This window comes from Astyanax mexicanus, chromosome 4 (assembly GCF_023375975.1).
Source record: "Astyanax mexicanus isolate ESR-SI-001 chromosome 4, AstMex3_surface, whole genome shotgun sequence".
Lineage (NCBI taxonomy): Eukaryota > Metazoa > Chordata > Actinopteri > Characiformes > Acestrorhamphidae > Astyanax > Astyanax mexicanus.
Window position 1 is genome coordinate 31,157,214 of NC_064411.1, and position 5,673 is coordinate 31,162,886.

A 5,673-nucleotide genomic window follows, 5' to 3' on the forward strand; every position below is an offset into this window, starting at 1 on the left:
AATCAGATTCTGCTCTAAACTCCACACTTTCTTCTTCTCTTATTCTTTAAAGTTTACACACTCTAGAGCCTGCCAAAAAAACTTCATCCCCTGAACCCTGCAGATCTGTGCCCTAATCCTTACAGGTTCATCCTTTAACCGTTATGGATTTGTCTTCTAAACCTTCACACACTCCTCCTCTAAACCCCACAGACTCCCTGAAATCCAGCAGGTTAATCCACCAAACTATAAACACTCGTAATACCCTCATCCCCTGTCGACTCCAGTATTCTTCACTAATCCCCACCAATACACACACACACACACACACACACACACACACTCCCTGACTTCTCCAGTCTCTGAGAGCTCCGAGTTGCTGATGGACGTTTGTGCTGCTGCTGCTGCTACTGTTTATTTCCTCAGTCTCTGTGAGCTGAGCTTCCCCCGCAGAGAAGTCGTTAAAGCCCGACACGTCGCTAACAGGTCTCCCAATTCCCACCTTTTGTTTGTGAGTTTCCCACAAGCAGCACAAGCGCTTGCAGGATGATGACAGCAGTCCTCTTGTTAAATTAGCTGGCTGACACCGGCTCACCTCGGCCCGGGAGGTAAAAAAAAAAAATCAATGTGTTTTGCCACTTGGACGTGAGAGGGATTTTTAAATGAGTTTCTCTGTGTAATCCGCTCTCTCCACAGTCTGCAGGTGTGTGTGTGTGTGTGTGTGTGTTTCTGCACCCTTACTGTCTTCTCCAGCCTTTTCAATCTCGGGCTCGCAGTCGTGCGGCGCATCCCAGCCGTCTGAGAGTGACCCTCAGTATCACTCAGCACTGTTTACTCGAGACGCTGGACCAACCCAACTCAAAAAAGTGCACAACTGAAAACTTCTGTAAGGAGTTTCTTTAAAATGGTGGATGTAATTTAAGAAAGTTATGATTGTACAAAGTGTTTTTTACTAATGTAATTAGTCTCTGGATGGAGAACAGTCTAGTCCATAAGTCGCACTGGGTTTCATTATTATTAATTATGACCTGTTTCATGGATGGAGGGCTTTTCCTGTGTACAGAACTGAAGCTGTTCGCTTTGTGGCGCACATGTATTTTGTAATGTTGAGAAGTATTTAAAAATAAATTTGATCTTTTTTTTTTTTTTACATAAATATTGTTGTATTTTTTTTTATTTTTTTTTTTTAGTTTTTCTAACATAGTTAAATTAACAAATTCCTTAAACGCACCAGGTCAATCAAAATACTATTTTAAGTATCTGATTATAAACAAACTATCTATTATATTTTTGTAGTTATAAATCTTTATACAGTAAGGTGAAAAAGTATATTGTCACTGTCCAATTAAAAAAACATTTATCTCCAGAACAGCAACTTTACAGGAGAGAGAAAAAACCTTGTAAACTTTCAATGGAAGTGAATGTAAAAAGAGTTTATTTCAGGTCATTTTGAAGAGTTTTTATTGGTCCGTTCATCAAGAACTCTTGGCACAGTGTAAGGAACAGTTTGTTCAAATTATGTAGTAAACTAAAAATCTACATAATCAAAAATATAGATAAATGTTTTTTTTATTGGACAGCAACAATATGCCCTCCAACTGATTTCTTGTGTTTTTGCATTGTTGTTGCACTTACATTTTGCAGATTTATCTTTAACATCCGACAAATATAACCTATATATCTTTTGTTTATATATGTTTATGGCAAAAAAAACATAGCGCATCCTGAAATTCTGCAGATCTTACCATGCAGATACGGTGGCGTCAAAAACTGCAGTTTTCCTATGTTTTTGCTTTTTTGTCTTACTGATATTTTTTCGATTATGAAACAAACCTTAATATCAGACAGATATAACCTGAGTAAATACAAACAGCATTTTTTTAAATGATTATTTAATTTATTAAGGGGAAAAAAACTTTCCAAACCAATCTAGCCCTTTGTGAATTTTGTGATTTATCATCCTTTTTTATGAAAGCTGAGTTCAATTTCACTACTAACCACAACCAGGCCTGAATACTGACCTGTAGAATCACTTAAATAGAACCTGTCTGACAACATAAAGCAGCTAAAAGATCTTAAATTATAAAGAAAATTAAAAACAGATGAGAAAACAAAATCGTTGGATCAGTCTGGAAAAGGTTACAAAGTCATTTCTAAGGCTTTTTAGACTCCAGTGAACCACAGTTAGAGCTATTATTCACAAATGGAGAAAACATAGAACACTGCTGAACCTTGCCAGAAGTGACTGGCCTACAGAAATTACTCTAAAAGGGCGTACAACTCATCCATGAGGTCCCAAAAGAACCCAGAACTACAGGTCTCACTTTCCTCAGTTAAGTCAGTGTTAATGATTCAGTAATAAAAAAAGAGACTGGTCGATAATCCTATGCGGAGAGGACCATCGGTGTGAAGCTCCCCACACTGCCAGATCTCCACACCTCCAGAACCAAGAAGTGTGCAGAGAACATCGTCTCTGATCCGTCACACCCTGGACATCACCTATTCCAGTGTCTTACCTCAGGGCGGCGTTTCAGCCAACTGATGTTTAAGACCTCCAGACTACAGAGAATCTTCTTCCCACACGTCATCACACTCATGAACAGTTGAACACTACACCGCATTTCTGGATCCAGTCTGTTACATACTCATGGCTGTTACACCCAGAACACAATCCATATCCAAGACACCCTGTCTCACTCTGTTCACCATGTTCTTCTGTACTGCACTTTTATTTATCCTCCTTTATTTATCCTAGTATCGCAAAACACCTTAAACTTATCAGTGTTTTCTCTGTTCTTCCATTTATATAGTAGATTTATTCTGCACTATGTCCTTTGCTGCTGCACTCAGCACTTTTTTATTGTAATATATAATTCTGCACATGTAAGTTTACAGGTGTGTGTGTGTGTTCGTGTGCTACTGTAACCAAACAGAAATTCCTTGTATTTGTGAGCATTCTAGGGTCAGTGTAACATCTATTAATTAAATTTTCTTACCGTTTGAGGCTAAATGAAAAAATATAAAATTGGATGTATTTCATTTTTTAAATGTAGTTTAGTGTACAAGAAATAAGTTTTCATCCATTTTTTCAATTTTTGTTTTTTCCTCTCTGCCCATCACAACCCTAATTTTAGGAAAAATGAAAAAATGAATTTTATTTTCTGATTTTTCAATTTTTGCATTTTGCAAGTTGGATTATACCATCAGGTTTGTGTTACAAGTTGTGTTACGTTTCTTTTTTTATTATTCTGTTTGCGAAAGGTTAAAATGTAAAACTCTAATTGAAAAATGAAATGAAATTATCTGAAAATTAAACTGCTAAATGTTACACTGACCATTCTTGGCCAATAAAGGCTGATTCTAATTCTGATTTTGAAAATTGTCTCCATGGGACACCATCTTGATAATCCCCAGGACTTTGGGTAAATATTCTTTGGACTGACGAGACAAAAGTGGAACTTTTTGAAAGGTGTGTGTCCTGTTACATCTGGTGTAAAACTAACACAGACAACTTCAGGAAAAGAGCATCATACTGAACGTAAAACATGGTGGTGGTACAGTGTGATGATCTGGGGCTGGATGACTTGCTGTAATAAAAGAAACCAGAAATTCTGCTGTTTACCAGACTTCTGCAGCAGGACAATGATCCAAAACACACAAACAATTTCACTTCTGAATAGTTAAAAAAAATCAAAATGAAGGTTCAAGGTTTTGGAATGGTCTAGTCAAAATCTGATTGAGATGCTGTGGATGATCTTGAACAGGATGTTTATGCTGGAAAATCCTCCAATGTGTCTGAATTAAAACTTCTGTAAAGAAGGGTGGACCAAAATTCCTCCGCAGAGATGTAAAAGACTCGTTGCCAGTTACAGTATCAATAAAGCTTGATTACAGTTGTTGCCACCAAGGATGACACAAACAAGTTATATATTAAGTTATATATAACCCTTTTTTACACTGGGCTAGATTGGTTTGGATAGTTTTTTTCCTTTAATTTTTTTTTTTTAAATCTTTTTATATTTACTCTGGTTATCTTTGTCTGATATGAAAGTTTCTTTGATAATTTGAAAAATATCAGTATCACGAAAAAGCAACAACAAAATAAATTTGTAGGGGTAAATACTTTTTCATGCCACTGTAAGTCTGTTTCCAAAATCATGCATTAAATACCCCATGTAATACATTTCACATTAATTACATGTACTTTCTAAATGTAGTTATTTAAACTCTGCTCACTAAATACACTAAATAAGAAGTGATGTATCTAGAATGGATTGGGTATCATGTCCCATGACTTTTGCCATATCCAGTGTTACACTCACCTTTGGAATGTGTGTGTGTGTAAAGCCTACTGCTTCTCACAACTTATACAGGAGTGGGCGAACCCAATCCACGAGGCCTGAGATAACAATTCATGATCAATCTACATACTGCTGCTGTCTCATGATTTTTGGCCTGTTAGTGTATTTATTATACAGCACTACATTTTTTGACTATTTTATATAACAGCAATAGTCCACTCTAGCAAATGAGACCAAATGCACTGCTCTTACTTTATCGCTTTAGTAAACACTCTGAGACTAATACAAATGTTATATAGCTATGAGACTGAACTCAAATACAGCTCTAGAAAAAAAATAAGAGACCACATAAAAATGATGGGTTTCTTTGATTTTGCCAAATTGAAAACCTATGGAATATAATCAAGAGGAAGATGGATGATCACAAGCCATCAAACCAAACTGAACTGCTTAATTTTTTATACCAGGAGTGGCATAAAGTTATCCAAAAGCAGTGTGTAAGACTGGTGGAGAAGAACATGCCAAGATGCATGAAAACTGTGATTAAAAACCAGGGTTATTCCACCAAATATTGATTTCTGAACTCTTAGAACTTTTTTATGAATATGAACTTGTTTTCTTCGCATTATTTGAGGTCTGAAAGCTCTTTTTTATTTAGTTATTTTAGCCATTTCTCATTCTCTGCAAATACATGCTGTAAATGACAATATTTTTTTTGGAATTTGGGAGAAATGTTGTTTGTAGTTTATAGAATAAAACAACAATGTTCAATGATTTTTCAAAATCAGAGAAAATGATTTAGAAACTGAATTGGTCTCTTATTTTTTATTTTTTTGTGTGTGAACATAAGCTCTGGAGGCTGCAGAAGTAAGTGTAATTTCACCAAAATGAGGAACTCTGTAAAGTAAATTCCTTTTTATTCACTTCTGTTTATTTTCTTTGACTTTTTACCACTTTCAGTTTCTCTTAGTGACACACAGACAGTTAATTAACAAAACAAGAGGGAAAAAATGCACCACACACTTTTTTTTTCTTTTTTTCAGTTTTAATGGTTCCCGTCACTCAATTAGCTAGCATTCTTACTGACAAACACAGAAACAGACTTCTATGGCTTTGTGTGTAGCTGTGTAGAGTTTTTCCGCAGGGCTTATTATTCGTTTTATTCTGGTTTTAAAAGCTAAAATGGGAGGTTGGGGTCAGCAGACGGGGCGGGGAGGCGGCCACAGCGCTTCGGACCCTTCGGGAAACCTTCCAGTGCAGTCCACAAACGTACACAGTTAATCCACATCCACTTACAACAGTTTATCTATTGATTTATCAATGCTGACAGTTTATATAGGTCTGTAAGTGGTTATTATGGATGCGACACTATTTGGTTATTTTTCAGGTAGTC